The 24,478-nt window shown below is 38.2% G+C and overlaps 1 protein-coding gene and 1 pseudogene across 13 annotated transcripts in view; one reads left to right on the top strand and one right to left on the bottom strand.

Moving 5' to 3' along the window:
* Nucleotides 1-24,478, bottom strand: part of PKP4 (plakophilin 4) — a 259,640-nt gene that overhangs the window by 81,376 nt on the left and 153,786 nt on the right. The window lies entirely within an intron of this gene.
* Nucleotides 9,903-13,164, top strand: LOC128590394 (Golgi-associated PDZ and coiled-coil motif-containing protein-like; annotated as a pseudogene).

The following is a 24,478-nucleotide window of genomic DNA, read 5'->3' as shown; positions in this document are numbered from 1 at the left end:
GGGATTAATGACTGGACTACAAAAGGTGCTTCAAGAACTCAACAGGATGGCTGTAAATCTTAGCACTCCAGGAGGCCAAGGTCGGAGGATCACTTGAGCTCAGGAGTCCATGACTTGAGTGAGAGTGAGACCTCATCTTCACTAAAAGTAGTAAAACCAGCTAGACATTATGATGAGCACCTGTAGTCCCAGGTACTCAGAAGGCTGGGGCAGGAGGATTGTCTGAATCCAGGAATTGAGGTTGCTGTGAGCTAGGCAAACACTCCAGCCTGGGCAACAAAGCGAAACTCCGTCCCCCCCAAAAAGAAAAGAACAATAAGAAAAAAATCAAATAATCTGATTAAAAAATGCAGAAAGGAACTGAATAAACATCTCTTAAAAAAAGACATAAAAGTGGTCACTGGGTATATATACATTATTAGTCACCAGAGAAACGTAATCAAAACTACAATGAGCTATCATCTCACCTGTCTAAATGGCTTTTATCAAAAAGCCAACAGTGGCCATGGACTTGGAGCACATGAAGGGAAGAACTACAGTTCTTTAGTACTTTACTTAGTACTGTAGTTCTAAGATTTTAAGTTGTTGATCCCTTGGTATTTTCACCAAGTTATTAAGTGGTTAAAGAAACTCTTGCGGGCTGAAAATCCGAGATTTAGTACGAACTCTCCGAAATTCACTTGCGTGTGTGACTTTCCTTTTCCTCATCACAGGCACATCAGTTCACACTCCAGGACCTCGAGCTAGCTGGAAGCAGGAGGGACATGTTCTTTCCCAATGAATGGAGCCAATCAGTCAAAGCTAATCTTTTCCAGTGCTCTGGTTATATTGCTTTATCTGATTTCAAAAGGGACTGACAGGAAAAAAAATGAACATTTAGTCCAACGTCAGTAATAGTGTCTTGTTCCTGACACTTACCGTCTTGCGGTAAGGGGAGGTCATCACCGTCTTGTGGCTCTAAAACTGGTTTTCTACAATGAATTTCAGTTTCTCTGGAATCTGTTTTGTTATTTTGCCCTATTATTTAAATTAGTTTTCTAAGCACTGAGATTGATATCACTGAAGTGTTTCCTCAAAATGGTATTTTATGTCAATATTAGAATATATGCTAAAGCGAACTGCCATCTCAAGTTTCTTGGGCCTGTCATGAAAGTTTATTATCTTCCGAGTTTAAAACTTACATAAATTTTAAAGAAATACCTTTACAAGATTTTTTATCCTCAAAACTAAATCATAGAATATAAGTCTGGCTCATTGCCCAAATTGGGCAAGGGTTGTGGCTGTTCTGCTCATCTTTTTATTATTAAGTGCCTAGCTTACTGCTGGGCAGAGTAGTTTATCATTGCTGTGACACAAATTGTGAAATATAAAGGGTTTTCCATTGTTCTGAAAGATCAGGTGTGTGTGTATATATATCATCAGTTATTGCTTAGTTCAAAGCAGGCCAAATTATTCTTCTCCAGACTTGGTAGGAAGTTCTAGCAGCCTTTTGGGTAACAATTGGGCAAACAGTGTTTTTGCTGCTGAAAAAGCTTTTGGTCACCAAAATACAATAAAGTATTCCTAGGTGAAGGCAATGTGAAGCCTCAGTTAAAATTACTTTTCCCTCCTCAAGATATAATCATTAGAAACAAGATATAAATCATTAGAAAAACAAGCTAAAAATGAGGATCAAAAATAAGCAGAACATTCTATGGTGTATTTTGAAGATCACATATTCAGCCCAATGACCTTCACACTAAATTCTACAATTCCACATAATACCTGGCCATTATATGTTATTCAGAACAGTCTATCTCCCTTTGAACTACTCACTTTAAATGACTCTCAAATGGTTCACTACTTTAGGATTCAGAGATTGGACAAAAACAATGTTGAAATGCTTCTGGTCCCTGAACACAACCCACTTTTATCACAATGGTTAGAGGCAGCTTCATGTTAGACACACAGACTTACTCCCTCCTACCTCCTTCTCTCTCTCCACCAGCTATTCCTAGAAACACTTTCCCAACTTTTATTGAATGTCTACAATGTGTCTACAGGCACCATGCCCACAGATGACTCCATCCCAGTTCCTTTTCACTTCTCTTCTGAAGATGCCAAGCAGCTTGTGTTCTAGGAGCTTCCACTGGAATGTGAAAGGGATTTTAAAATACATACAGGAACTGACTCATCTGTGATAACTTTGTTTCAATGGGAAGATGCATTCATGATTTTTAATAACTTAACTACCAACAATCTTTTAGAACAAAATCCATTCATGAGCTTGGTACTATCTGATCAGACAGTCTGACAGCACAATCAAAAGCAAGCTCAATAAGCAAATTAACAAATCAAAACAATTCATTTTAATGGAAAAAATATCAGTTTTGTTTTCAGAAAGACGCTATGCTTTCATTGTAATAGTATGTGAAAATGTGTAGTAAATCATTGTAAAATTCTATCCACTTGTAAAATTAATTTTTTTCATCCAGATACAAGTAGATGGGAAAATATCTTTGAAGGATATTTATGGCTGTGCAATATCTTTGAAAAATCTGTGTATCTTGGTATTTACCCATATTATGGGTTAGAAAATGACTTGCTCCAACTCCCCTGAAGCCAGAGGGCAGGCCAGGGAGGGAAGGTCCACAGGAGGCCACGTCTGTAGATAGCTGTTGTGCCGTGAACATTTACAGCAGGCACAGGGGTGGCAGTAGGCACCATTCCTGGACACCTACCCAGATTCAGAATCTGGTTCTCTGGCTTTCCTAGTGTTTCTGTGAGTTGACTCTCAGTAACTTTTAATAAAGACCTTCCTGTCTGCTTACACAAGCCAGCGAGGATTCTATTGCTTACAAACAAAAATCCTGACTGATGTTACCATAAAACTAACAAATACAAATGGGTCCTCTGAGAAGCAGCCAAGCCTCACTTCTTAACCATAGAGTTTATTTCCAAAAGCATACTGAATATAGAACGTACTTCATATTCAACACGTTGAAATTCTTCCCCCCCAGACTGACTCCTGCTTAGTTGCCCCCACCTAAAATAACTAGTCATTCAAGTTGAAGAGCAGGGAGTCATTTTATTGTTTGTTCTCCCCATGAAGTGTGTAAGCTCCAGGAGGGCATCAAAGTCCACCCTGTTCACAGACGTACTGTCAGGACCCATGGTAGTATCTGGCATGTGGCTACCACTCAAATGTTGTTCAAAACCACATGTTTTGAATCTGTCTTTACTACCCGTGACACAGCTTGGGCCTGCACCTTCTCATCTTCTTTGGATGGATCATTCTTCCGTCTCTCTCCTAACTGGTCCTCCTGGCTTTTATTTCCATCCTTTTGGGCTCTCTTCCGTGCTGCTGCTACAGTGATTTTTTTTTTTAAAGTCTCAAATCTGATGTCACTCTCCTGCTGCTAATGCCTAACAGATCCATAGAGGATAAAACGCAAACATCTTAGCATGGCACAGAAGGCCCTCCACCACCTGGTTCTTTCTAGTTTGCCCTTTCCCATACAAACCTACATTCTAGGCACTTGTAATTACTTGCAGTTGCCTCACAGGCCATGCTGTTTTCACACTTTCGGTGCTATTCTGGGGGTAGTAGAATATGCAGGAACAGAGTGTGAAAATTCTTTCAGACTTATACAAATTCTAGAATGGCATATGCAGGTACCATGTTGTATACACACACATACATATGTATAATACCCATGCACGGAACACTCTGAAGTTTATACCTTCACTTTATATTACTTCCTATAAAAAAAGGAATATTTCAGAAAATATTTTACTTAAGTTAATACCCAATTTCCTCCTCATTTTTCTGTCTGACATGAGACATGCTGCTCCAGTGGACACCAATGAGTGAACACTGGGAGAGGGGACAGCACAGAGCCAGACGGAGCGCCATGGTAGCTCTGCCACGCCAGTTCCCTCACTCCTCTCCTGTCTACCTGGGGCTCCTTCCATCACTAGTGCATACAGACTATCATTGGTCTCCTACAAGAGGCAGTGAATTGGGGCAGTATCCAAAAATTACTTCTCTGTTGAAAAAGAACCAGGGCTCAGCCTGAGATTAGAATATGGTCAAGCTATAAAATTTGCTGCTTTATTTCATTAAAAAAATCCTTTTGTTAAGAAATTTTATATATACATGTAGAATCCAAATAAATAGCTCCAAAAATTAACCACAGCCAATAATAAAATGAATTTTACTGTATTGACTGGGAGGAATCCCTTGGGTAAATTATTCTAAAAGTTGTTTTATTTATGAACAGAATGTAGGTGTGTTTCACTCTTGGCAGCCTTCTCCCTGGTGACCACCAATCTTACTTTCAGAATGGGGTTGAGGAGAGTTGGTCACTTCTTCCTTCACGTCAAGAATGTGCCCAGTAATTTATTTCCCATTTGCCCTTTTCATATGATTATCATGGCAGTATTTCTTTTGGTTGCAGCCATCATTGTTGTTTGGCGGGCCCAGGCTGGATTCGAACCCGCCAGCTCAGATGTATGTGGCTGGCGCCTTAGCCGCTTGAGCCACCTTCCCCGAGCCAAATGACAGTATTTCTTTACTCATCCATTCCTACTAGCAGACCACAGCCTTTTGAGGAGTGAAGCCAGTGTATTATTCGTTCTACCTGGATCCAAGCAGAGACTAGCACTGAGAAGGATGCTTAAATAAATAACAGCGGACTCAACTCTTCTGAATGTTTCTGTCTTAAGGTTGATGCTCTGTAATCTCAGAAATTCTTTCAATCATTCTGCAGAGGAGTCAGATTCCTTTTTTTGATTTGGACTCTTTCTGTACCTTACAGAACAAATGTTTATGTATGTATCACACATCTACCAAATATATGCATTCGACAAATATTTACAGATCATCCACTGAGTGCCAGACATTGCTACAGACTGGAAATATAATAGTGAGAAACGAAACCTACAAGGGAGGCCCTTGATATAAACATTGCAGGGCCTAGTCGTGAGTTGAGTGTAGAAGCATTCACATATCTATTAAAAATAAAGGTATGAAACACTTTTTTTGAACAAACAACAGGAACAAACTGGGTTTAATTCTGAGGCATCATCATAGCTCACAACAACCTCAAACTCCTGGGCTCAAATGATCCTCCTGCCTCAGCCTCCTGCAGCTGGGACTACAGGTGCACACCACCAAGCCCATTCTGCTTCTACTCATCTACTAAAAGAAGGTAAATTGGTATTGGGAGGACCCATTTAGTAACTTGAACATGGAGTCTCTGGTGGGAGAGGTATGGAGCTAAATGACATTTATTGTTGTGTGCTAGAGTTCACCTCAGTCCTCACAGCTCAAAGATTATAAGGGGCTGGAAATAAGCCACAACAACCATCAACATAATCTGCTACGTGTGTGAGTACATTGGACATTCCTTCTGTGTCACGACGATCTCCTCAGATGATGTTCAAATCACCCCAAATAAATAGCTCTATATGATCTACTTATTTCACTATCATACCATAGTCCTTCATAATATTTGTCATATAATTCTTAGGTTTTCTTTTATTAAATAGAGGTAATTAATAGATAAGCACTCAGTGATCATATGTATATTAATCTTTACTATGAAAATGTTTAAAAATTCATTTGTACATTGTTGGTCTGATTTTTCTTACCTTTTACCCCTAAGTTTCCTATCAGTTTTACTATTTTGAGCTCTAATCCTTAGTTCTAGGTTCTACACTCAAGTCTATATTTTTTGTGCACATAACATATTAACTCTTCCCCCACCCCTTTGGAGACTGGGTTTAATTCTGGGGCATCATCATAGCTCACAACAAGCTCAAACTCCTGGGCTCAAGTGATCCTCCTGCCTCAGCCTCCTGCAGCTGGGACTACAGGTGCACACCACCAAGCCCACCTAACTTTTCCTATTTTTGGTTCAGACGGGGATCTTGTCTTTGTTCAGGCTAGTCTTAAACTCCTGGCCTCAAAAGATCTTCCCACCTAGCCTCTGCACATATTAACTCTTGAATTAGAGAAAAAACAAAACAAAACCTGCCATATGTCTACAAATGAAAGCTTGAGTAGATAAATTCCAAACTGCATTTCTCTATTAATTAATTGCTGATTTAACTCAATTTATTATTTGCTTGCTCATTAAAAAACCTATCTTTCAACTTTTTCATGTGCCGTTAGTGGGCTTTATCATTCTACTACCCAGAGTTACTCAATTAGCAAATGTGTACCTTTTCTGGATTCTAAATACATTTTGAAAAGTACTGGCAACTCAATCGGTTCTTTACAATTGTCTTTGTAATCAGGTGCCTGAACACATGTAATATTTATGTCTATTTTTAAATTGATTCCAAGGTCTATTTCTCAAAAGAAGGGGGGAACTGGGTTTGTTTGCATTTTTTAATTTTTTGTAATGAACTCACCTTGCAATTACTTAGCACTTTGTTAGTCCCAAGGTACTGCAAATTCTAATGAACTGTTCTAGAATGCTCTTAGACATACAAGCTGGGCTCCATATTTCCTTAGTTACTCCATATTTCCAATTATGCATCTGGGATTTTCCCCCTGAATCTGGCAAAATAACTACTAATGATTTTAAAGGTTTAGCCTTACTTGAGTGTAACAGGATAAATTTAAAATGAACAACCTTAACTGTGTAACACAGTCTCCTGAACACTTAAATTTCTGTATCTTCAATAATTAGAATTAAATCAAATCCTTAATTATAATAAGGAGATGCATACTTTCCTAAACACAACACACTTTAAGTTTTCATACTCTTCTATAGTTTTTTTTTTTTTTAAATTTCTATCTAATATTACTTTGGTTTTCCTTTTAATTAGTACATTTTAAATTTTGCTTGGAGTCTTTTTTAATGGATTTGTAAAATATGTAAAATATCCCTTAGTTTCTTGTGAGTTCTTATCTAGGTAAAGCTCATCATTCTGTGCTTTAGTTTTCTTGAGTGCTCTTGAATTTATGCAGAGAAGGCAGCTTTTTTTAATGTAACGCCTCTGGAAGTCCCAGGTCTTATAAGCACTCACCTAGTGGGCAGTTCGAATTTCTCCTTACTTTGACCCTCCACAAAGAATGTCCTTTAGCTCATCTTATAACATGATGAGAAGTGGAATCTAGAAGACTGAGATGGAGTAGACATCTTCCTAATGCTATAAATCTTCTGACAACTCATACCGCCTACCCGTAGGGAACTGCTATGTTACATACAACTAGTTTTATTTTTCCTGTTTGGGAAACAGGTATCTCATCTGTTACTTTTACTCAGATAAGGGTTGACCAAGAAGTAAATCCTTTACACTAGAGATTTGCTCTCTGTCTTACTGTCAGATAACGTGAATGGTTGGCCTAAACTAAACAATATATCATGATTACTTTTTCCTAAACAGATGTGGAAGCTTTTCATCCTTCCACTAAGCTACCTTATCAAAGACAGGAAGGCCAATGTGTAAAACAAACAAGGAAGGTGAACTGCTTTTCCTGGCTGACAAAGAAGAGGGGGTTGGAAGGCAAATAGTTATCTTTACCCATTACATTCATCATTTTCCTTAAGGGGCTCTAAGGACCTAGGTTTGAAAAAATCCCTAGCCTGGGCAGTAAGGATTTCTTCTGAAAGCAATCCTTCTTGGTTATTTAACTAAATTTCTTGGAAACCTTTTTCAAATTTACTAAGGGTCCATTTACAATCAATCTCAACAAAAACAAATACAAAATCTCTTCCTCTAAATTTATGGTTTTTCATGGAATGAGTCTCCCTTTGCTATGCTATCAGACTCTGGGCAATTCTCTATTGGATCGAGACTGATTTCTTCCTTCCTCAGAATGAAACATGTATGAATTTTTCTTGGCTTTTCATCTGGATAGCCATTAGTCACTTCTCTTCCTAAGGCTAGTCCCAAGATCTCAGCAGCCAGGAAAAGAGAAAATGTGACAAGAGGCCCATAATTACAGTTTAGTTATTTATGTGTGTTATGACTTTGCCCCTGAAAATGGTACATGTCCATAATTTGAACTAAATAAGCCATACAAATTAGACAGGGCAAAGGGCCCCTTTTCATGATTATATAAGGTGAGGGTGATAGTGAAATTACAGAAAAGAAAGAGCACTTGAATAAAAAATGATGCCCTTCATGTGGGATCTGGCTGTTCCTGACATATTAGCAACAGAACGTGAATTGTCCTTCTGACAGGGATCTGTTTCCACTCACCTCAACTCTAGGCCCAATCATTGGTGTGAACTACAGAATATGCAAACGCAATGGCGATAGGAAGGCCGGCCTGATACTTCATGGAATGTGAGAAAGGTCAAAGGCTACTGACTCTCCTATTTATTTCCCTCTAAGAATTTATCTGAAAAACTTGGCCATGCTCTTAGAATGTGCTTTTATGATTTTAGTCCTAAAAAAATCATGAGCAGCAGGGACAGCAAAGTGTGGCACAAAAGTACAGTCTTGGTTTCCAGCGGCTGCTAGCAAGTTTGTGTAAAATGTGGGCCCGGTTTTGGTTTCAATTGTAACCCTATTTTGTTTTCACTCTGTTTTCTCGATTCTTTATTCTACTTATCACTCATGCTACTCTACCATATTATAAGAGCTATCTAAAATGCATTTCAGGAGAAGGTATAATATACATAAAATATTGTGACCAATCCCCTAAAGAGAAAATTACTTTTATGATGCGCAGCAAAAACATTAAAGGAACAAGAAATATGGTTCAAGTAACCTTCACGCGGACTAGAGGTGAACACACAGCAGATGATGTTAAATATTCTTTGACAAAAGCATTGTTTTAGTACTTTGAATCTATGAATAAAAGATTCAAAAGACCATATGGGAGGGGGAAGATCAAAAGGATGTAGTAGTACTAGACAAAAGTGAGACAAACAGTTCCCTCTGGTATCTCCATAAATTATACAGGAAACATCTTCTGCTTAAGCCTATTCCACAACAGGTGTTCCAGCTAGTCAAAGGAGAAATCCAAATAGAAGGGTTTTCTAACATTTCAGTTGATATTTGAAAGCAACTAAGATGAAAAGAGTTTCATGGCTGAGTACAACACCAGCTTTTCTTCCTAAATATTCTGCCTTCACCTAGGACCCTATTTAGGCAACGGTCAGCCTTGAACTAGATGAGGTACTGGGCATTATTTGTGTCCATGTGGTCTATGAAATGCTATTGTCTCCTTCACTTCTATTCTTCCAAAACCCTTCAAAAGAATAGAAACAGAAATAATTTTTAAAAGAAAAATTTAAAATAGAAAAGAGCATATAAATATATCCTTTTTTTCCAGACTTGCATAAAGTAATCTAAAGCTTATACTTTTAAATAAAACAGATGTAAGGGTAAGAAAAGGGTCCTGTTTTTCTATTTGCTCTTCGTGGGACTGAGTGCAGCACTGACACAGGACTGAGCTATAAAGATCTGGAGGTGGAAATACACCAGCATCTAAAATCCTTAAAAATTCGTAAGTATAAATAGCTTTTAAAATGACATATACAATTTGATTGTGTTCAAAGGATTTAAAATACCTTGAAAAGTCTACATAAAAATTTACTTATGAGGAATTTTAAGATACTATAAGCCTAAATTTTTGATTAAGAATTTATTCCCCCAATCATTCGCCCTCTTTAGATACACAAAAGCAAATGGTTTATTCATATATAATTCTTTGCTACCCATACAAAGGTACTACCAAATTTGGTATGTGTCTAAAGAATGGTATCATTTTCTCCAATGATTACTCAGAATATTTATTTTTAATTTTTATAAAGAAAGTTTCTTTAATTCTCAGAAAGATTTTAGTCTCAGTATAAATGTAAAAAGAAGGATCATAATAGATTTCTTCAATTTCTGCTTTGCTTTTTAGAAAACTTTTTCACTGCAACAGCGTTTTTAGCACTTGAATGCTGGACATGCACCACAAATCACTGTTTCAGGGCTTAAGGATGAAGAATTCACATGTGGGACAGATCACAGACCTGGGATCATCGGTAACTGTCCTGCCCATAAGGATACACATACCATGGAACATATACTATGTTTCTATGCAGACAGCTGGAACCTAGAAAAGTGGTTCTAGAACACTTTACATCCTTCCTAAAACCTCGCATGGATCCCTAATTTGTCCCATATGTCCTAACCTACCATCCTTATTTTCTTCTCTTCTCTATTTACCCCTCATACACAAATGTGTGTGATTTCCCAACTACTGAATAAAGAAATGAAGCAGAAAAAAGCCTATTAGAAAGAGTAGGAAGGAATGAGGATAAGGATAATGAGCAGTCGGGGTAACGTCCCATGGTGTAGTGGGTGATTCATAAACTCTGTTCAGTGGTTGAACAGACACACTTCAGAACAAACAGGCAAGGTGAGTGACTGGTCAAGACTGTCTAAAATTTCTAGCTTTAACGCCCAACATTCTTCTTTTGAGAAATATAAATGCCAAGAGGAACGCTAGTGTCCAGCATGACAGGAGGTGGGGGACCCATTTAATCTTTCATTCTCTTATTTTTCTCTCTTCCCCATTCATTGCCACAATGAGTCGATATTATTGACGGGAAAGATTTATGGAAATATGAACCATATTGTATAAATTCGTAATCTACACAATTTAAAAATTAGGGCTAATAAGTGGTCTTCATTTAAATTTTTAAAAAATATATTCACGCACATTTTAAGAAATAGAACCATATTAGTTTTATAAAAATGAAACAAATAATGGCAAATTTTTACAACACAATTTCAATCATTAAATCATCTAACATTTGAAATTTTTTATTACTCAACATTTAAAACATATACGATAAAACTAAGTAGCAAACCTGTGTATTTATTACCCAGTTCAATAAAAAAGCGAACATGTAGTCAAACATTTCTTCTATATCTTCATCCACTATTTTCTCTACATTACTGGATTATTCTGAAACAAACTCAGATATCACTCCAATAATAAATAACTAAAAAAGGACATAACTAGAATATTATATCAAAAAATTAATAGTAAAATTCTAAGTATCAACAGACATCTAATCAGTATTTACTTTCCCTGCTTCAAATTAAAAATGGTTGGTTTGAATCAGGGCAAAAAGTAGGTCTCCATGTTGCATTTGGTTGCTATGTCTCTTAAAATAACTTTTAATACATAGTGATATATAGTTTCCCCTTCCTCTTCTTCCCCCCACCCTCACTTGAAACCATTTCATTTGCCCTGCAGAATTCCAGCCTGGATCTAATTAAAGCATTAGCACAGTATCATTTGACGTGTTCCTTTGTCTTCTGTATTTCCCATAAACTTCCATTAATATCTAGATGCTGAAGCAATTTGGGGCAAAAATATGTCATGGGTGATGGTATGTACTTCCCACAGTCTCATATCAGGTGACTAATTCCTAGCTGTCTCCTTTTTTAGGATATTAAAGATCAGTGGGTTTAGTTGCTGTCAGCTTGATCACTGACTGTGACATTTTCCTCTACCTTTCCAGTGAATGATTCTGTCAGCCATTAATGATTATTAGCTTAGATTCATTGTTTTGTTAGTGGGTGCAACATTCCTCCAAGATTTTAACTTTCAGACTTCCTGCTGATGTAGTACTCAACAGTAGTATAATTGCGGCAGTGGGACGGGCCGAGCCTTCCGGGTGCCGCCTGGTCCACCGCTTGCACCTCGCCGCTGCTGCACAGTAGGGCCGATGCTGCACAGTGGGGCCGCACTGCCCGCGTTGGCTGCGCCAGGGGAGAGGAGGGACAGACTGAGCGTGGCGCGCGGGGGTCCCCGCAGTCCCCCTCCGGCCAGGTGGGCGGCAAGGGCCAGCTGCAGTCGGCGGAGGCCCTAGACGGTGCCATGTCGGCAGGAGCCAGAGGGGGCCCAGGGGCAGCCTCCTGTGCCGTGGGGGTCTCCCCCAGCGGAGTGTCCATGTTCCGGGGGCTGGAGGGGCTGGAGAAGGAGTTCGACAAGGCCTTCGTGGATGTAGATCTGCTCCTGGGCGAGATGGATCCGGACCAGGCGGACATCACTTACGAGGGACGACAGAAGATGACCAGCCTTAGCTCCTGCTTGGCACGGCTTTGCCATAAGGCCCAGACTGTGTCCCAAATCAACCACAAGCTAGAGGCACAGTTGGTGGATCTGAAATCTGAACTGACAGAGACCCCAGCTGAGAAGGTTGTACTGGAGAAAGAAGAGCATGGTCAGCTTTTACAGTTGCACTCTATTCAGCTTCAGCTTCCTGCCAAAACTGGCCAAAGGGTCGACTCTGGCACCAGTAAGGCAAAATTGGAAAGAGAGCTGGAAGCAAACAAAAAAGAAAAAATGAAAGAAGTTCAACTTGAAGCCGAACAGACATCGTTGAGAAAAGAGAATGAGGCCCTTGGCAGACATATAGCTGTTCTCCAGGCTGGAGTTTATGGGGCAAGGCTGGCTGCCAAGTACCTGGACAAGGAACTGGCAGGAAGAGTCCAGCAAATACAATTACTAGGACGAGATACGAAGGGACCTGATAAGCTTTGGAACCAGCTAGAAGCTGAAATACACTTGCATCGCCACAAGACTGATCAGAGCCTGTAGAGGACGCAATGACTTGAAACGACCAAGGCAAGCACCACCAGGCCACAATCAAAATTCCTTAAAGAAAAGCCAAGGGGTTGGTCCAATTAGGAAACTTCTCTTCCTTAAGGAAGATCACGAAGGCCTTGGCATTTCAATTACAGGTGGGAAAGAACATGGTGTTCCAATCCTCATCTCTGAGATTCGTCCCGGGCAACCTGCTTGATAGATGCAGAGGGCTGCATGTTGGGGATGCTATTTTGGCAGTCAATGGAGTTAACCTAAGGGACACAAAGCATAAAGAAGCTATAACTATTCTTTCCCAGCAGAGAGGAGAGATGGAATTTGAAGTAGTTTATGTGGCTCCTGAAGTGGATTCTGACGATGAAAACGTAGAGCATGAAGATGAGAGTGGACATCGTTACCGTTTATACTTAGAAGGAGGTAGTAATCCTGGTGCTAGTTGCAAAGATACAAGTGGGGAAATCAAAGTGTTACAAGGATTTAATAAGAAGGCAGTAAGTGATGCATATGAAAATGGAGACCTGGGAACTTCGAGTGAAAGTCCTCTAGATGATAGTGCTTCGAAATTAGATGATCTGCACAGTCTGTATCATAAAAAATCCTATTAAACTATCTCCAGATGAGATTGGTAATCAGACTATACTGAATTTGGGGCACGAAGGCAGATGGTGACAAAGATGATACAAGATCAAGGGAGGCTGGTTTTTGCCTAAATGAAAGGAGGGTACCGCAGGGCTTCATGTGAACAATTCTTAATGCCTAAACCCCCCTGTTTTCTGTGATACACCATAATTAGCTATTGCATGTAAAGCAATTTTGATTTTCTTGAAATTGTAAGCACCAAAGCATGTGTTTCCCAAAGAGTACTACTAGGCTACTAAGCACCAAATGGAAACACTACTTTTTATTTGGCACGTTTTCCATTGTAGGACAGTGCTAACTGGAATTTTATAAGAAATAACCTTTAAATACAGACAGTAAGTGAATTCCTGTTATGTATTTCTGAATGTTAACTGTGGTGTTTCAGAGGACAGAACTTTACTCAGTGAATTGCAGAAGTGTAGGCTTAATTTTTTTTTTAACTGGAAGAATGTTTTAAAAAAACTTTATTGTGCATCCTGATACCTAAATCAATTCTTGATGATCATTTGTTGTAATGAGTTTGCCTTTCCACTTTATTCAATGCAGTCCAAATAGTTTTCTTTAAGCAATCTTTTATCAATCAGTGCTCTGCTAGAAATAGTTTCTGAAAAGTTACTGTACATTTAACTTTTTGGTTTTTGAAAGAAAGAGAGAAGGGGTAAAATATCTGCTCTCAATTATGTTGATCCCGTGCATGGTGTTGGAGCCTTTACCCATTAATGTTCAGTCTCAAGTGCTTATTTTCTGGGATCCATGAAGGTCTTACACATTGTGAGTTGTTCACAAAGTTTGTCTTATGATAGTACTGGCACTTAAAGATAAATTTTGCTGAAAATAAAAGCTCAAATTTATTAGTGTGTCATAAAATACATTGCATTCGAACAGTGGTTTTCTCTCTTAGTAGCTGACTCACCCATCTAAAAAGCTGGGGGCAAAGGTGGGCAACATGAGGTGAAGGCGTTTTGACGTGGTACTTGTTCGGTTGGGTTTTCATGTCAGTGCATGTTTGACTACAGCACTTTTCATATGCAAACTATGAATTTGCTAGTTCTCTTACTCCAGGAGTAAGCGTAGAGTGCCTCCTCTCTTTTTTTACTGTTCTGCAGGCCCTCATCTCCTGCTGGGCAAAGTCAAAACCTTGCATTTCAAGAAGTGATAGTTTTGCTAATATCACCGTCTTAAAGGATATATATTGAAGGGACTATTAAGTGGGAGAAAGCCTACCAGGCTTTTAGAATATTACCAGTATCTTCATTTGTAGTGTACAGATGTTCTATGATAAAACACATTTTCTTGTCTTTCCCAGATGCACTGTATATTTGTTCAAAGGTAAAATCTATAATATGTATATACTTTATTTTGTGATGTTGCTATTTATAAATGTAATGTCTTAACTGTTGCTCATTTATGGTATGTTTTGGGTGGTTTTGTTCATCTCTATATCACCATGTTAATGTGTAATAGAAGCACACTTCTTAGTGTCTATTGGTACTGATATTAAAATACATTATAACATAAAAAAAATAATTGCTGCCTTTGTTTTATGCTCATAAGAAATACGATACAATAATGTTTCATTTAATATTTACAAATAAGTCTCTACTGAAAAGTCTCTACTTTGCTAATGCTGCTCAGAAAAAAAAAATCTATACTTTGTACTCCTTAAGCACTGTTTCTTGTATTGTGGTTGATAATTTTACTTGAATTTTTTCTGTCAGCCCCATTATGAACAATGTAAGTAAAAGTGGTGGTAGATCAACCTGTAATTTTCTCGGACTAAAGCCAAAACTACACATCATAGGATCCTAAAATAATTGGCTATCATTTGTTCTTCTCCAATTAAAAAAAAATAAGGCTAGAAGAATTAAACATGCATCCACACTCTAAGGACATTCTTCCTTGGATTATAAGCAGTCCATGAAGAGAAACATTTGAGAGTAGCTAAAATGTGTAAGTGTTTATTTTTTTTTGGTTTTTGGCCGGGGCTAGGTTTGAACCCACCACCTCCGGCATATGGGACTGGCGCCCTACTCCTTGAGCCACAGGCGCCGCCCATGTATAAGTGTTTAATAAGAAAGTTTTTAAGCTGCGAAAACCTGTCGTCTCCACACTTTTTTCTTCTTCAGTTACAGAGTGTTTTTTCCTACCTATTTAATTGTAGAGTAACACAATAGCAGAATAGAAAATGCCGCACCCACAGGGTGGTCCGCGGCAAGAAAAATCATGCATAAACAGATTAGATTGATTTGTTATTAAACACATTATGAAGCCTCAGGGAAGACGGCTATAACAACAGTTCAGACACTACGAAGTCTGGCAAACTGGTCACGTCTCCCACCCACACCCCAGGCAGACATGCCATATAAATTCTTACAGCAAGCTGATCAGCTGCTGAAAACACACTAATGGATGGCCCTCACTTTTACCTAGATAATCATAATTTCAGTTTCCTTTTCCATATTGAAAGATTGTTTAGTGGTGCCCAGAGACAAAATCAGGAGTGGAGAACTTCATGCCAGCTTTCTTGAAAGGGATAGGGACCCACCTGGGCACGGCAAGGATGGTATCTACTCCAGGGGTAGTTGGAGACCCTTTTTACAAGGGGTTGTAAGGGGTAGAACAATTTTACAGCTTTCTGGAGGATTTGGGTGTGCTAGAGGCCTTGGGCATGAATTTTTGGGGTGGGGCCAGGTAGGCTCTTTGTGGTCTTTGTTGGGGGGAGTTAGTGTAAGGCCATTTTAGGCACCTCTAACATGCATATCATTGGATTCGAGCTGTACAGGGTGGTTCTCTGAAGGATTAAGGAAACCTCTCACTGCACACGCTGTTTAATGGTAAAGAGAATGAGAGTTTAACACTGACCTTCCTTTATTTATCATGAAGATTAACGTTATTAGATGAAGGAATAATATTTTCTTCCTGAAATAATTGACTGCAGAAAGTACATTCAGGGCAATATGCTTTTCAAGGCTGTTTTCTTTTTGTTTTTTTAGAGACAGAGTCTCACTTTATTGCCTTTGGTAGAGTGCCATGGCATCACACAGCTCACAGAAACATCCAACTCCTGGAATTAGGCGATGCTCTTGCCTCAGCCTCCCGAGCAGCTGGGATTACAAGCACCTGCCACAATGCCTGGCTAATTCAAGGCTGTTTTCTATACCTTCTGAATTAATATTTACATGACTTCTTATGTTTGTGAATAACCAGTCATAGAAATAGCAGCCAATTCAGAGTTACCAGATAGGAGAGAGAAAATAGTAGTGGAGGTGGAGCTGGCGAGGGGTTTACGGTTGTCTCTGCTCAGCAAGCACAGATTTACATTTGGAGGGGTAGAGTGGCAAGATGGAGGTATGTGGGGAACTCAAGTCTTCCCAAATCACTTCTTGACACCCCTGTGGAAAACCAATAGAAAAACACTACCTTTAGGAGAAAATGCCATCAATAATCAAAACCAAATCAAACCACACACCACCACCAAGACCAATCACGACACTCACAGCCGTCCTTCTCTTCAATTACTTTATCTAAGGATAGATAATCAAAGGTAGCAAAAGAAGGCCTTCTGGGACAGAACCAGGACAGTCAATACAATCAGATCAGCACAGCACTATTCACAACATTAAACATAATAAACTACAGACTCGTATTTTATGCTCTTGCTAAGGCACTTTGTCAAATGGTTAGTTCTGTACAATGTCCTGTCCTGCTAGAATGGAAATTCCTAGGCTTTTGTATCATTTTATCTCTAGAAAAAAAAGTTCAATGAATTTAATAATGACATCATAAATATCTGCACAAAAATATAAATGTAGAGCCAATAAAAACATGTGAAAACAGAAACAGAAAATATCATCTGTTTGGGTTTCACCTACCCTAAATTGCAGATTTCAATCATTTGGGGTCTGTTATTACATAGAGAAGTATTTTTTTTTCCTCCTATATACTTTAGAATATGAATACGAAAAGATTCATATTCTAAAAATAGATCAGTATGGATACTTTGTGCTGTGAGGTACTAGGATCTGTACTATTTTAAGACATACATCCCAGAGTTATTTTAGCTTTAAAAAACTAGTGACAAAACCAAAAAGAGTAAGTCATTAGAAAAATGACCAACAGGAAACTGAAATGGACCATATCCAACCCTGCTAGTAGTTAAGAAAATACAGAGTAAGACTGGATAACATCAAATACGAAAATTAAAAAAAAAAAAAATTAATAGCCTGCCCAATATTAAATGTTGGCAAAAAGAGAAAGAGAAAAGACATGTGTGAAAAGAAATGGAAACCTAGAGCATTTTTATATACCGCTCAAAGGGGTGGAATTATTGAGTTACTTCCGAAAGCAATTCAGTAAGATAGAGAAAAATTAAAAATGTATATCCACGATCCTTCTAATTATGTATTTTTCAGAATTTTATACATGTGAACCAGGAGGCATGTTTGAGAATGTTCATCATTGCATTATTCATAATATTGTAAAACATCAATAGAGAAATGATAGTTTAATAGTCTATGATATAAATACATAAATGCAGTTAAAAGGAAACCAGATTTACACTTATCAACGTGGATAGATCTCAATAGAAAAATCAAGGTGCCCTATAGACTATATCATCTGTGTATGTTAGAAAAGCAACATAAAATATTATTCACAGATCTATATATGTACACGATACAGATGAATTATATATGTATTTGATATAAAAAATATACAAAGTAAATTGGAAGACTACCCACTAGTGGTTAGCCACGGGGGCTGAAGGGAGGAGAGAAAGTGGGGCAAAGGAAATTTGAATTTCATGCTTGATAGTTGTTTTATAAAAATAAAACCAATGGTGAATTTTCAATTCTAGGACATATCTGAATTTTTGTTATATTGTTCCCTGTACTTATAACTCTTAACGTTTCTCAAGATAAGAAGATTAAAAAATACAGACATCCCCAAAATGGTAAGACAGGATTTAAGAACATTGTTGCTTTTTAATATGCTAAAAGTTAATCACTAATTCCTATGAACAGTAAATTCTTTCCAAGAAGCATTTTGAGATAACACATACAGCCTACCTCAAGTACTTTGTCAATATATACACATGATTTATAAAACCTAATTAAGAGTGGCATCTAGTAATACAATTCTTGTTATAATTCAGCAATTCAGTGTTAAAAAATTTAAAAATAGTAATTATCAAATGAGAACTATGAAAATGAAATAATGTTATTATAATTAAAATGGTTCATTAAGACATAATTAATGACATGGTACATGTATTTTAGATGCACAGGCCTTTGAATTTCAAAATGTATTTTCCTTTGCATTAATTAGAAAAATTCAGACAATTGGGCTATCTCCATATTTAATAAAATATATTAAAAGTCTTAAAATACATTGTAGCAATCGTCTGATTTCTTTTCTGAATGTATTTACCTTCATTCATTCTTTACGAGGTTTTTGTTTCTAGTCTTTATCTTAAACACTGTTATTGTTATTAAATTTTAAGCCTTTTTAATTCTGTGAAGGCAAAAAGTGGAAACCAAATAAACACATGTATATGTATAGAGAAAATTAAAAAATAAAAGTCTTAAACTGAAGGCGGTGCCTGTGGCTCAGTGAGTAGGGTGCCAGCCCCATATACTGAGGGTGGTGGGTTTAAACCTAGCTTTGCCCAAAATGCAACAAAAAACAGCCGGGCGTTGTGGTGGGTGCCTGTAGTCCCAGCTACTCAGGAGGCTGAGGCAAGAGAATCGCCTAAGCCCAAAAGCTGGAGGTTGCTGTGAGCTGTGATGTCACAGTACTCTAATCACTCTACCGAAGGCAACAAAGTGAAACTCTGTCTCTGAAAAAAAAAAAAAAAAAAAAAAAACCTTAAACTTTGATGCTAATCATAAACTTTATTTTGTTTGTGGCTCCTAACCATATTACCCATTTAACATTAAAATGATCAGTCTAAGAGACAGGTAATTCATTTTGGAGTACTTTATTCATTATGATTAAATGTTTAGGATTCATAAAAAAATTCTATTACTTAAGAAAAGTATCTGGTTTAACATCAAAATTCCACACAGTCATACTCTTATTAAAGTAGGTTAGTTTAATGGAATACTAGTTGAATTACCTTGGGCTCACATGTCCTATTGAAGACTCAGTCATACAACCTTAATTCAAATGTACAGAAATAGTTGCCACTTGAATTTGTATGTACCAGTTGAAACCGGCTTGTGACTGGACTGGCCATGAGAAGCAGTTATTAAAAAGGCCTTTTGGAAGAACTGTGCTTATGCAGACTGCTCGAGACTAACGACTTCTGTAGAGCTGGGGTCATTTTGTGCTTTGCATACGTGGAACTCTTTGCTATATTTACAATAGGAGTTGTATCTCAAAAATCCAGTGTTACTAAAGTTATTCATGAGAGCATCTGTTTAATAAATATTCACTGTAGAATCCCAAAGAGGGTTCATATTCAAATATTAAACAATTTATTTCTCCTTTAGTCTGAGGTAGGAATGAAGTCAGGAAGCTTTTATTGTATTTGTTTGATCATAAAAGGAGTCCCTAGTGACCACATATGACACTAAGAAATCTGGTGAAATACACTGTGATGAACATCACAGCACCTCCAAATCGCTCTACCTACCGTGCGCCTGAAAGTAAATCAACATACACAACTAATTAAGCAACAAGAAAGGATTTACCGAAACCGACAGCAAGGGGAACGGAAAGTAGGCAAGTCCCCAGGACAGAGCAGGGTGATGGGTGCACAGGCCAAGGGCAATCTCCCTCGCTCCCCACCCATTTGAGAACATTTCGAACAAAACCCTTTGGATCTTCCCCTCTTAAAATCCAGGACAAAGCAGCAGTATTCATAACTGCCAAAAAATGGCATATCCATATGATACAATGTAATTTGGAAACACAAAAAAGATGAAGTACTGATACTTTGTACAACATGGACAGGCCTTGAAAATATGATGCTGAGCAAAAGACGCCAGACACAGAGGGCCACATGTTGTAAAGTGCCAGACATACGAAGCGTCCAGAACAGGAGGATGCAGAGAGAGAGGGCCAGGAAAAGGGAAAAATGAGAACTGGAATGCTAGGGTAGAGGGCTTCCTTCTGGGATAATGAAAGCCCGCTAAACTTGGACAGCGGTGATGGCTGCACAACTCTGTGAATACACTAAAAGACACCGAGCCGTAGACTTAAAAAGTACGAACTTTATGGTATGTGAAATATCTCTCAATAAGATCATTATTTAATTTTTAAAGCTCCCAGGTTTTAGCTGGTTAGAAGGTCAAAGAAATAAAACTATCCCACATCTTCCTGAAGTGGTAAACTAAGTAAGTAATTTACTGTCAAGGCACAAACCTTGACAGTAAATCAGTCTTCTCAAGGACTCATTTTTAAAGTACACATCATTTGAGAAGGCTTATTTCATAATTACTTAAAAACATTCACTGAAGAAAAGATGTAACTAGGAAAAAGGCTTTTGTGCTGATGGCCTGAAAGCACTCTTAGAATTTTTAGTAGTATCAATGACAGTCTGATAGGCCACAGTAGATGACACTATGAAGCAGGTGGGGGGTGGGGGGGTGAATAAATCTAAATGGCAGAAGGGAATCAAATCTTTTCATTAAAAAAACAAAACAAAACAGTATTTTTCTTAAGTGGCGATAAGAAGACTATTTGTCAAGATTATCTGACCTTTACCCAAGCCATAAAGAATCCTGTTAGCAGGGCTTTAAACTAACTGAAAGGGGAAATATAAGCTCCGGGAGAATGGGGGAAGCTATTTAATTTCAACATTGTCACTCATCCCCCCCACCCCATTTATCTGTTATGGACAGGATTTTTCTCTGTCTCTAGTAGCTAGGCAAAGAATGAACAATGTGAAGGGATCAACTACTACCAAAAGGGATAATCAGATTTTAAAATCATATGCAAAAAGTTAAAGTGAAAACTTAGGGATAGGTGTGGTGGCTCACACCTGAAATCCTAGCTCTTTGTGAGACTGACCTGGGAGGATCCCTTAAGCCAGGATTTTGAGACCAGCTTAAGCAAGAGAAAGACCTCCAGTTTCTACAAAAAAATAGAAATATTAGCTAGATGTAGTGATGCACACCGGAAGTCCCAGCTACTTGGGAGGCTGAGGCGGGGGGGTACTCCAGCCCAGGGTCTGGAGGTTGCAGTGAGCTATGATGATGCCCCTGTATTCTAGCACGGGAGACAGAGTAATACCTCATATGGGAGTGGGGGGAGGGAGGAGAAAATTTAAACTTGTTCTTTACTTTCAAAAGATACCATTAAATTTTCAATAATTATTAAAAGATTCACTTTTTAAATATCTCTTTTTTACTTCAATATAAATGAAAATTTAGTGCTTCACCTTTATTACTGGATAAACTATGATTTGCAAAGTAAAATACTTGGAACCAATTTATTGTCCATAAATCTACATCTTATTCAGAAGTAAGTGAGAAACAAAGAATATATAATGAAGATGAGTTTTGGGGCAATAGTAAGATTCTAAGTCTGGTATCAAGAACAGTTTTACAACTCTGCACTATAAAATTTCACAGGTAGTTTCTAGAATTCTAAGATGATCACATTTTCGTTCACTGAATCTTTAATGCTAACTATATTCTCCTATCCTTCCACAGTTTTGTTATACAACAAGCTGAACCACAGGTGTACCTTCTCCACTAGCATGAAACATGAACACAGGCTATCGTGTGTTACATAACCTGCAATATTTCCCCCAGCCTAGTCTTCCACCTAGTGAGCACCTGCCATTAGATTAGAGGGCTGTGCTGATCTGGTAACTGCTGCTACACTGGCACCTCCAGGCCCCAAGATATTTACCCCTTAGGAATTCCTCTGACAAGTGGGAGCCATTGAAAGTTGTTCAAGGAATAGGCCTGGCATATCAAAGCAGAATATTAGGAACAAGATAAAAGTTACCCGTGAGGATTTTACCTTAAACTTAAAAATAATTCTAAAAGAAAGAAATATAGTAAACCTTTAAAAGTGGCTGGCTGTTTTAGGGGTTTTTATGAAAATGTTTTAGATGATTATGGTAGTGGTCACACAAATGTATAACAAAAAGTGTTAGTAAAGGATCATAAATATGTTACAAAGGGATGAATGTTACTGTAAGTAAATTACATTTTAATAAACTTGAAATAAAAGAACATGGTTTTGGCCACTGTGCCCTTTCTGTGCCCCTTGGGAGTGGAAGTGGACAGGGAAGTCCCAGGGTGAGCAGATGGGCACAGAATCCAAGTGTGCCCTCAACGTGGGCTACTGGGCTCTTTTATTCTCACCCAGTGAAATCTAAACTCAACTAATGCTAGAATAATACCTCATTGATGATATTGCAGGGGGAAAAGAATAAACTCCATGTTCACCAAAATTTTGATATGAAGGGTGTTGCCTACTTCATGGGAGACATGAGGTTAAAAGGATATACAGCAGAACCTGTGTAAGTTGACCACCGAAGGGACTGTAACAAACTGATCAACCTAGGGAGGTAGTCAACATAGGGAACTAGGCCTACTCTACTGACCCATATACGTTGTGCATGTCTGGTCTATGAAAATTAGGTTGACTTAAGGAGGCGGTCAAGGTAAGTAGGTGGCCAACGATGGAGGCTCCACTGTATTTCCTTCTGAAGTTCCTGTGCCGTGAAATTTTTCTGAGATGAACTGCACATGCCACAGCATCCCTGAGAGTCATTTCTGTTGCTAAGAGATGTCTACTGTGTACCTGCACAGTGACCTGCAACAGAGGATACCTCACATCTCAGCATCTAGGACTCTAAAAGGTTCTGTAGACAGAAACAGTCATGGGAGGCTGCCTGCTTAGCAGACCTGAAATTGATCCATCCATCTACGTATGCTAAGTATCATCCAGCAGCCTGCTAGAGAACTGGCCCCTGGAGAATTACTTTTAGTTAAGGTATTATTCCCTCCATTTAATTCCATTTAGTGGTGGAAGAAGGAGCCCCATGAGCGTGCTTCTGTAATTTACTGGAGAGAGACCACTGAGGATGCTGCTTCCCTCATCCTAGGGTGGCTTGTAAAGGGACACTAAGGAGAAACCACTCCAAGCCTCAGCCCCAGGAACTAAGCATCCTTCTGAGGAACCTGGTTTGTTTTATCTTATTCCAGATTCAATGGATGCGTTAGCGGTTCTGTCTTTAGGATGGCTACTAGGTGACTAGAGCAAAAGTGGCTCTTAACTTGAGCAAATGCATGGAATGTTACAGCTATTTTAACCTTGATTAGATCTTATTTTTCTAAACTTTATGTTCTCTTTGCTCTAATTTCTTCATGCTATTTTTAGCTTTTGTATTTTGAAAGATGTTTCAAATACTTTTGGATCAAGGAAAACATTAACTACATAGGTTAAGTATAGAATACTCAGTACAAACACAGAAAGGCTGTAACTTCTCAATTTTACTGATGTCACAGCCCCCTTTCAATGAGGTAAAATATAACTACACTGTTCTCAATATAAACACAGGTTAAGTTATAACTTCATTACTAACTCACTACCTAACCAAGCTTCAATGAGAGGAGATATTAAATACAGAAATAATATTTTATGCACAGATAACTCTAGTGTACTTGGTACACAGGCGAAAAGACGGTAACTTCTCTACTAAGTGATGGCATAGCCCACCTCCAGGGCTTGGTAAGGCTACAGTGATTATACTTGGTCAGATAAGTCATCTTTGGATACAGACACCATCAATTCCAGATTAAGGATCATTATATTTATATTGCCAATCTTACTAAATAAAAGAAATGGAAAATCAGATCAGAAATTAAGTCTTTACTACCTTCTTTGGAAGACAACTATGTCCAAAGGGTTATAAATCAAAAAACTAATTTCATTTTAAGATTTTTAAAGTTCTCAACAAGGCAAGTAAATTGCCAATGATAACTGTGCAGTTCACTTTTGGGGACATTTTCTGCTAAATGCAAAAATATGCATAATGTCCCGAAAGTGAACTGCACAGTTATCATTGGCAATTTACTTGCCTGGTTTTCTATCTGTAAAATAGGAACACCTCATGGCCTGGGTTAAAAATGCATCTTTGTTACTCCAAGTGTGAGGGAACTGACCTGCTCACTATTAGAGCCACTCATTTGAGGGAGAGGGCTTCACAGTATATTATTTATCACAACAGAGAGGTTATTTATTAAATAAATAACCTTATGCCACTGCCACCTCCTTATTCCTGGGTGAGGCCAATAATGCCAAAAACTTTGGACAAGT

Source organism: Nycticebus coucang, chromosome 7, assembly GCF_027406575.1.
Source record: "Nycticebus coucang isolate mNycCou1 chromosome 7, mNycCou1.pri, whole genome shotgun sequence".
Classification (NCBI taxonomy): domain Eukaryota; kingdom Metazoa; phylum Chordata; class Mammalia; order Primates; family Lorisidae; genus Nycticebus; species Nycticebus coucang.
The sequence above is the reverse complement of the archived record's forward strand: the minus strand, read 5'-3'. Positions and strand labels throughout refer to the sequence as shown.